At 40.7% G+C, this 10,543-nt stretch overlaps 1 long non-coding RNA gene across 1 annotated transcript; it reads left to right on the plus strand.

The window, feature by feature from the left end:
* The first annotated feature begins 3,357 nt into the window (after nucleotides 1-3,357).
* Nucleotides 3,358-10,038, plus strand: LOC134792529 (uncharacterized). The gene is made up of 3 exons (XR_010144443.1): nucleotides 3,358-3,761; nucleotides 6,911-7,102; nucleotides 9,608-10,038. It is a non-coding gene; the product is annotated as an uncharacterized LOC134792529 (long non-coding RNA).
* The last annotated feature ends 505 nt before the right edge of the window (nucleotides 10,039-10,543 follow it).

Here is a 10,543-nt window from a genome sequence, read left to right on the forward strand (position 1 = left end):
CTACCAGAATATACTTTGTACAGTTCAGTGTTTAACAACATAGGTACAGCATATTTGTACATTCAGTATTCAAATTGTGCAATAAGAACAAATATGTATATATATATATATATATATATATATATATACATATATATATATATATATATATATATATATATATATATATATACCATATATTAAGTCTGGCTATTAATTCAGCTATTCATAGTCTCACGTTCATACTGCATGTTTGGTACCTGGACGACGGCACCATCAGCGGAGACTCACATACGGTTCTGGCAGACTTATCCCTCTTCTTCAGTCGGTCCCTCAATACTGAGGATCGTGACATCATATCCTTCTGTTGAAGACCAGGCTCCTCCATAGGGTTCTGTTCTCCGCCAAGCGCATGGCCTCATGCAGTTTTAATAGCATAGGTGCCGTAATTTGAGCACACCATCTAGTAGGAGGAGGGCCCTGAGGTGTCGTGCCTTCAACTTTTCCCGTTATTATTACTCTTTCCAGGCTATCCGGAGAGCGACGTGACTTATCCCTAGTTATACAGAAATTTAGCGCCATTGACCTGAAACTTAACTTCGACAAATGTGAATTGTACATTTCCGAAAACGTAGAACCCTCTTTAGCAGCCCAGGTACTTCAAAGTTTTTCGAGTTTAGATCAGATTCAGATCGTTTAGTCAAAATTAGTAGCCATTCGGCCTTATTTATTTTAAAATGTTGTTGTTGGTTCCCAAATTTACGTACTTGCTCCGTTGCTGCGCTATCTGGAAAGTCGCTAGTTTAGTCCAACCTATCGATAGTCTCCTTAAGTCACAACTGGAATCGATTTTGAATGTCCGTTTGAATGAACCGGCTTGGACCCAAGATTCTTTGCCCATTAGGTTTGGCAGTTTAGGAACACGCAAAATATCGAGTATTGCTCTGCCGGCATTCTTGTCCTCAATCCATAGCACGTCTGATCTCGCAGGTAAAATCCTTAAAATAACAAACTGCGAGGTCGCGTGCTTGGATGAGGCCAAGAAAGCCTGGCTAGCTAAACTGCCAGATGTGCCACCTAGACCCGAGAGGCAATAAGGGCCTGGGACAACTTAGCCCCCACTGCCGTTCTAAAATCCCCAATTGACACTTCGTCGGGAAGGGACCACGCAAGGCTCCTAGCTGTGACCAGAGTCTGGACAATGACCCTTTCGATTTCCAACTTCTGAACTCTACGCTGAAGCTATGGGCCTGACTGTTCGGCAGTTATTTTTGCACAGTATCGTTTTGCTTACACACAAATCGTCTACACTCATGACTTGTTACGTCTCGCTTCTCAAAAACCGAATCTTTAACCTACCTGTTCCAGAAGTCTTCTCCGCCTTCGGTAAACGATTTGGGGACCACCTTAAGGCTTCAACCTACAGTGCCATGCTAAAGCATTGTTATCTCAAATCAAAGACAGATCAGTTATTGAGGCCAAAAAGTTTACCTACACTCTTCTTCAATCACTTAACTACGTGGAAACAGCTAGAAGCTATACTAAGTAATATTTTATAATGTACGCAAATATTTAAGTGTCATTTTTAGTAATTTTGTAACTTGCATGCTATACCTATTAAGTAACTAAATTCAGATACTGTACAAATCTAAAGGCCCCTGTACGCAATGGGCCAGCGCCGGCCAGTCCAAGGGACGCAGCCATGCGGTAGAATGAGATAGCAATATCACTTGCTCCCTTTAACGCATAAATGCGGCCCCCAGAATGGCCCACGCTGGCCCATTGTGTACCCCTGTACACAATGGGCCAGCGTGGGTCATTCTGGGCCCCTTAGGCCATTTAAGGCCCCTGCCTTAAATGGTTCCCCGCGATACAGAGGGGCTACCGCGAAAACCGTAATTCGCAAATTGCGGGGATTTTTCTCTTTTACTCCATTAAAGGTGTAATTAGAGTGACAGAGAAAAATGCCCGCAATTTGCGAACTTCGATTTTCGCGGTTATAGCCCAGGTCTCACCTAGTGCGGGGGCCCCTGGTAAATATGTATACCATAGTTTATTGGTAAATACATTATTTTATTTTACTAATTTTATGGCTGCACGCCTATCCATCACCCAACAACGGCACTTTCATCGAGCCAAACACTCAGAATTGCTATCGGACTCCGGGTCGGGGCCGATGTATGTGTGGACCACAGCTGTGCCTCTAGTGGGGCCCCTGTTGATCGCCTTGGCCACCACGGACTCGCCTGCTCCTCGGGCGCCGGCCGCCTATCCCGTCATGCCGCGCTCAACGACATCCTGAGGAGAGCGCTCGTCAGCGCCGACGTCCCTGCGGCTCTGGAGCCCCAGATCGCAAGGGACGACGGCAAACGCCCCGACGGGATGGCGTTGATCCCCTGGCGGATGGGCCGGGCGCTGGTGTAGGACGCCACCTGCGCAGATACGCTGGCGGTGTCCTACATTTTAGCCACCAGCAAACAGGCCGGGGCGGCGGCTGACGTCCGAGAACTCTTCAAGGCGAATAAATATAGTTGTCTCGGCGCATACTACGAATATGTAGCCTTTGGCGTCGAGACACTAGGTCCATGGGGTAGGGGGGCTCGGGGACTCCACAAGGTGCTCAGTAAATTCCTAAGGGAGGCCACAGGTGATCCTCGCGCAGGCAGCTTTCTCGCGCAAAGATTGGCCATAGCAATCCAGCGCGGGAACGCTGCCTGCGTGATGGGTACCCTACCAAGGGTGCAAAATTTTTAGCTTCAGTTATCTTATTTAATTGTAGTTAATTTTAGTTTTATATTCATTTTAGAACACTTATTATTTATAATAAATGAGTTTTTGTATATACCAAGTATCAACTTAAGAAATTAATAAAGTTTGTAATAAACTCACAGGTGTTTTATTTTCTAAGATAAAAAAATTGAATGAGTTTAGGACGGTTTTTATCGGTTTAGGAAGTCACTATTATCGATTTTTCACAGCACTACTTTCTATCATGTCGGTTATTATCGTTTCGAGAACTCACTATTATCGATTTTTCACAGCACTGCTTTCTATAAACCATAGATAAATATATAGATAATATATTTCTTTATCTGTGCTATAAACAATTTTCTTTATGTTGGTATGAATAGATGCTCATCAGTCATACATCAGTCAAGTCCTGTCAAAACCAACCGTTTGACAAAAACGTACTATGGAGTTCCTTCTCTTAGAACGTAGTGATTATATGCTCTTTGCTTGGGGAGCCACTAATGTACAACCAAATAATGCTCAACCCAAGAATGTACAGCCCAATAATTGGCGTCCATGGTGGACGCGTATTATTGGGCTGTACATTCCTGGGTTGAGCATTCTCGGTCCGCGCAAGATTGGTCCAGGGCGATAATACGAAGCCACTCTTTTCACAGGGCAATAATGTACGACCCCATAATTCGCGTCCACTAATTTGAGTCCCTTGGCTTTCAATTATTGGGCTGCGCATTATTGGTACAGGTCGAGAAAGCCCGACCCAATAATGTACGACCCAATAATTGGAAGCCAAAAACCAGAGACATTCTTTTTTTTAAGGGAGCTGTCAAAATTAGTAGGGACGTTCTGACATTAGCTCTTGACAATTTAAAAATAATCGGTTTTTTCTAGTGCCATCTTTCAGTCACATTGACAGTATTGACACTTGTTGGTTTACAAATACAATAAATGAATTCTAATAAAAGAAACAGTAGACTCAGTAGAGGTACGAGGTACTGAAAAAATATTAATTAATGGAGAAGCCGAAGTTGGAGGTAAGTGCCGCAATTCAACAACTTAAGCTAAAAAAATCTTCGTGTCCGCATGGTATTCCCTCGTGCGTATGGACTGTACAGCATGGTGCTGGCGGAGCCGCTATGGCACATATTTAACCTCTGTCTCGAGCTAGAAGTATTCCCAGAAATTTGGAAAATTACTTGAGTGATGACCAGTACTGAAAGGTGGATCAGGAGATAAGGCAAGAGGGTTTCGACTTTCGAGCGACACAAAGTTTGTACCCCACACTTAATTTTTTTAGACTGCATGAGAGACAGACCTCAGTAAGTATGTAGATTATGAAGGGCACAGATTGAAACCAGCAGTGATATGGCAGTTTGTTCAAAAGAATATCTTGGTTATATTTGACAACCGGTCTGGCCTAGTGGGTGCCTAGCCTAGTGACCCTGCCTGTGAAGCTGATGGTTCTGGGTTCAAATCCTGGTTTAGGGAATTTATTTGTTTGATGAGACAGATATTTGTATATTGAATAATTATATTGTTGTCTGGGTGCCCACAACACAAGCCTTCTTGAGCTTACTGTGGGACTTAGTCAATTTGTGTAAAAATGTCCCAATATATTTATTTATATTGAGATTGACTGAGAAAACAAGGTGTATGCTACAAGGTGCAGGTTTCTGCAAAACATATCGGTGAGTCCATTAAGACAGCTGTTTATCAGAAAAACTGAGACTGGGTCACTGATCAATGGATCAAACACCATCAAAAACTACTACTTAAGAGCAAAAAAATTGTGTTTATAGGTTCAGCAAAACTACAAAAGGATACATACCTATGTTGGTGGATCCCCTTAGTTAGTTAGTTATACTGGGCATTTTCCGCAAGTCTACAACCATTGGCCTATTTTGCGTGAAAACGAGGTAGCACTACTCTATAGTTCGTTTTATTTAGCATTAGAAAATATAAGGTAAACAATCTTGATGTGTCTTTTAATTGAAAAACACAGTCTAAAAATAAGTTACAGCAAATATGTAACAATTATGAATCTAATATGTTCATTTATATTCTTCTGCTTTCTTACCGTTCGTCAACTGTTTCTGCATAAAATAGTTGTGATCACCCATATATCATCTAAACACTTGACTTGTTACAATTCGCTCCTTAAAAAGCGCATATTTAATCTACCGGTACCTAAAGTATCATCTGCATTTGCTAAACGTTTCGGGGACTACATAAAGGCAGCAACTTACAACGCCATTCTCAAGCACTGTGATTTAAAAGATGGCACTGCAAATGAGGCCAAAAACACTACCTATAAGCTACTTCAATCACTGAGTTACACAGAGACAGAAGCTATTTTGCAAAGTGTCACTTCACTGTAATTTTTACCTTAGACTATGTTAATTGTTAATTTTTAGTTTTAAGTATTAAATGTAAGTTTTAATGTTATTATGTGATATTATATTAATAGTATGACCTGCACACGATAACGAAACTCTGTTATACAAGTGTAATTGGTTCCCCGCGATACAGGTGTAACCTAGTGCGGGGGCCCCTGGTAACTATGTTTGTAACAGTTTTTAGAAATAAATTATTCTTATTCTTATTGTTATAAGTAATAGTTATTGATTTTTAAAAAGCGTTTTTCAACTAAAAGACGTCATGATTGCTTACCTTCTTCCAAGTTCTTTCTAATGCAAATAAAAACGAACTATAGCCACCCCAGCTCCTCCATGACAGGTTGCTAACTGCTAACTGCCTCCTTCAATGTGCACGGAGTCCCTAGGTATTGGTTCCTGTATACTTCTACCTTCTACCTACAGTGTAGGAGAATATGCTTTACTGTTTCTTCTTCTTCCATGCACACTCTGCACATGGGGCTGTCTGTTTTACCCATATTATGTAGGTGTTTGATTAGTGGAGCGGTCGGCAACAAGCGGCCCGCGAACCTCTCACTTGCGGCCCGCGAGTCTTTCACTCGCGGCCCGCAAACCTCTCACTTGCACCCCGCGAGTCTCCTAGGCTATTTTGTATGTAATATTGACAAACGACAATGTCTGATAAAGTCATAAATATTAACAAAGTGCGGCCCGCATCAACTTCGGTAACTACTATTTGGTCCTTGGCTGCTAAAAGGTTGCCGACCGCTGGATTAGTCTGTTATGTCCTGTGATTAATCCTACTATTTTGCGTAGTTGGTGTCTGGGTGTTTTTAGTAATATTTTGGTGTAAGCTTGTAGTTTTGTTCTTTGGTCTGCCTACAGGTGTTCATTTTAGTCCAGTACTTATTGTGAAGCTGTTTGTGATGTTGGTCTAGCTGATTTCTGAACCTTTCCTGGCCAGTTCATCCGCTGCATCGTTTCCTCTTGATCCACTATGCCCCTTTATCCATTATACTGTTACTTTGTTGCCTTCTTTGCTCACTTCAGTGAGGCCTCGATGACATTCAAGTATGAGTTCCGATGTAAGTTTGTAGCTACCTAGTGCTTGCAGTACTGATTTACTGTCTGACAGTATTACTATATTTTCTTGTTTTACTTCTCGTCTTTTTATCGCATTGCAAGCTTCTATTATTCCTACACATTCAGCTTGGAATACCGTATTGTGTTCCCAGTGTAACCCAGGGGTTTTGAGATGTATATGTTCAGGTCCTCCGAGAAGACACCACATCCGGTCCCTTCATTTGTTTTTGAGCCATTTGTGAATATTCTTAAGTTTGTTTGGTATAGTCCTTATTAAATATATATTAAAAACGGGTCACTCACGTATTTTAAGTCGAAAAACGCTCGACATGTTTCACTCCGTACCGAGGAGTGTCATCAGGAGCTTGCGTTTACGGTGACGGACCGGCGCAGACTGCGGGCCGCAGCTCTCCGCGCCCGATAACTCGGCGCAGGCGCCGGTGGCGGCAAGGGGGGCGAGAAACTACCCTCATTTATGGCATTATTGTCAAATACGTGAGTGACCCGTTTTTAATATATTTAATATGTCTGTGTCTCACGGAAGTTTTGTTATTAAAATTGGTATAGTCCTTGTACAAAAAGAAACATAAAACATGAAAGAACACACATCATTAGTACAAAGGCGAACTTATCATGTAATTCATGTATTCGGCACCGCGATATAATACATTCGGTAAAGACACACTGAAAGAAAACGTACTTAAAGATGTTCTTCTGTTCTGCAGGAAAACAAGAAGATTCGAGGAGAATGGTGTGGCACTTAATGCCGCCGGGACAGTAACCTAGCTGCAGCTCCAACTCTAGGGAATTGGGCTGAATGAACGCAACACGTGATCGACAGCCCACCTGCTTCCTGCCGAGCGTCCCTACACTACCTCTACATGGATGCCTCGCTTATTCTGCTCTACAAAACTTCTGTAAGTAGAGAATGTACAAGTGCAAGAGTTGAAGGATTGAAAGAGCTTGTCGTCTTACCTGACAGTTTTCCACACATTTATCTTAATTAATTTAAATGATTTTAATAATTATAGTCCTTTTTAGGGTCCCGTACCTCAAAAGGAAAAAACGGAACCCTTATAGGATCACTCGTGCGTCTGTCTGTCCGTCTGTCACAGCCGATTTTCTCCGGAACTACTAAACCAATCAAGTTGAAATTTGGTACACATATGTAAGTTTGTGACCCAAATATGGACATGTAACGTAAACAAGTTAATTTTAAACATGGGGACCACTTTTGGGGGGTAAATGAAAAAAATAAAAAAAAAATTTTTCAAACTATATCATGTTACATATCAAATGAAAGAGCTTATTGTAAGGATCTCAAATATATTTTTTTTTATAATTTTCTAATAAACAGTTTAGAAGTTATTCAAGAAAATATGCAAAAAATGACCATTCCCCCCCCCCCTTTATCTCCGAAACTACTAGGTCTAAAATTTTGAAAAAAATACATAAAATAGGTCTATACCTATAAATGTCAGGAAAACCTATTAGAAATGTACAGTCAAGCGTGAGTCGGACTTAATTACAGTTTTAGATCCGACCCCTACGGATTTTTTAAAGATATTTCACTCACATATTTAATTACACAAACGGGTCTACCGCGATATAATTTCATTGTTTTTTTACCTTTAATTCCGACGTTTCAGCTGAGTTGCACCAGCTGTGGTCACGGAAAGACTGACGTCCCAACAAACCCACAAACGCCAACCAAACGCGGTAGACCCGTTTGTGTAATTAAATATGTGTACAAAACGCGAGAGTTTAAAGTGTTAGATTTCATTTAAAATTAGGGACAGACACATCGTTTTTACCACACGATTTTTTTTTAGCTGTCCAAAAGCTAGTTTGCAAAAATAATGGCGCGTATTTCTTTGGGAAACAATCGGTAGCAGTAGAAGAGGTGTGACTACATGCATAGATTTGATTGTGGGTTGACCACTCTTTTGCGGTTCGGCGTTAGGTCTTATGCGAGGCCTTCTGCCTTACGGCAAAGTTGATCTTCTGCCTTAAGTAATTATACTTGGGCGTGGATCCAAATCCAAGCTTTCCTCTTCGCAGCTGGGCCTACTGCCTTGCTCACACTTCGCCAATTCAATTCACTTGGTCAATTCCAAGCTCTACTTTCTTGCATATTTTATGCATGAAAACAACCTCGCTGAGAGCCTTAAATATCGAGCCCTATGCGAAGCTAGGCTGATAGAAAACTGTCCCATCCTTTCTCTGTATGAAATCCTGGATTCGGGCCTGGTTCGGACTAAAAGTAAAATTGCGTTTTTTATATCGAAAAATTTTCGCGCTCGCTTCGCTCGCCTTTTCAATAACTTTCTAAGGTATGACAAAGGTGACATTCGGATGACGACTGCAGCAACATTACTCTGTTGCAACGTTACTGCTGCAGTACTGTCAACTTCCGTGATAAAATGATGTGACTGATTTCCATACTAAAAGTAAAAATGTACAACTGTCTATCATATTGCGTTTTTATATCGAAAAATTTTCACGCTCGCTTCGCTCGCGTTTCAATCACTTTCTTAGATATGATAAAGGTGACATTCGGGTGGCGACTGCAGCAGTATTAGGTACTCTGTTGCAACATTACTGCTACGGCACTGTCAATTTTTGTGATAAAATGATGTGACTGATTTCCATTCTCAGCTGTAATGCGGCATTGAACTTCTCTCAATTTACCAAAAAAATCAATGTAATCTTGATGACCCTAGGGAGAGGGGGCACCATGGTCTAGAAATGCTTAAAGCATCAAAATATCTTAATCCGGCACTGATTGTTAAAAATTGTGTAATATACATATATATGGAACGCGAGCCCGACTCGCACTTGGCGGGTTTTTTTTTTCAGATTACCTCAATTACCTCTAGTATACTACTTTTGAGGTTAGAACAACCCACCAAAACATTTAATGTAAAGTGTTGCCAAGACTAGTTGCATAAAGCTTTTACACTAAAAAGTTATCAGATCCCGTAGTAGGTACCAAGACTTTTACTCTGTCATTCCTAACTTTATAAGCTCTAACAGTATAAAGCCAACATCTTGGTCAAACAGTACGGCTTGGCCGTTTCGTTGGTGTCATACTCATATGGACAATCCCGTAATGACACTTTCAGAATTTGAAAGACCTTTGTTGCTACTTTGTACAACAAGTCCACTGAGGGAGTGTTTGTAAAACGACATATCAGTTTATATAAATTACGATAATACAAGGTCATATAAGCAGGCATTATTTTAAAACATTTAACATTTAGGTTTTCATAAAAGTTACGTACCTATTTCTAGCGCCATCTGTGTATGTAGGGCCTATATAAAATAAGCCAGGAAAGTTATGAAAGTGAATTAAAGTTTATGTTGCACTGATAAAATCATTTTAAACAAATATTCTAAATATAATTATTCTCAAATTTCAGGAGCTGATACAAGCAGCCAGAATGAGTCTCTGCTGAGTCGCCGGCGCCGGACGTGCGTCGCGCGCCTCGGGCGTCTGACGTCTTCGTGTCAGTCGCCAATTGCAGGAGAAGATACGAATAGTTAGGTATAAAAGCTACTTTAGTCAACCTCGCCTCAGTACTGTTTGTATTGACTGAAATACAAGTAGCATATATGAGACGTTCGGACGTATCCGTGAAAATACGAAGGTAAAGGAAATTGCACTACATTTTTAGAACCTATTCACCTGTCAGTAAAATATTGAAAAGGAATGTTCATGAGTGTTATAATTTTCTTTCCTCCAACAGCTTCACATGGAGCAAATGTAAACCTTTTATGTTAATAATATCAGTAATGTCAAGGTACAACGCTCTTTAGATCATATTGCCATTCCTTTTACTCGAGCGGCCTGTGGGTTAACTATACGAAGCGAGCCTACAATGCTTTAAAAGTGCAGTATAACAATGCATTCAGAATGCTGTTGGTCTTACCTCGTAGATGTAGTGCATCTGGCATGTTTTGCGAAGCTAGAAGTTTTCTGGCAATCATGCGCAAGAAAATAGTATCTCTGCTAGGTCGAGTTAGAAGCAGTCCCAAACATACATGTTCGAAAAGTAGAACTCCCTTAGATCGTGTTTCAATTTATCGCCTCTCGTTGGCAATTAAGGTGGTTCGCTTTCCATACAAAAAACAATTAATTACCTAATAGTGTGTAATTACTTAATATAACGCAATTGTTTTTTGTATGGAAAGCGAACCACCTTAACTATTCGCACAACGTTTTGTAGTTGCAGTAAGTACTTACATATGGCCGGTAAAATTTTCGAAATAGGTATGTATTTACGTACAGTGCTAATTGCCGCACATAGAATAATTAAAGTTTGATCAATCGGAATATGTTCATAAGTCACTTATTA

This window comes from Cydia splendana, chromosome 7 (assembly GCF_910591565.1).
Source record: "Cydia splendana chromosome 7, ilCydSple1.2, whole genome shotgun sequence".
Lineage (NCBI taxonomy): Eukaryota > Metazoa > Arthropoda > Insecta > Lepidoptera > Tortricidae > Cydia > Cydia splendana.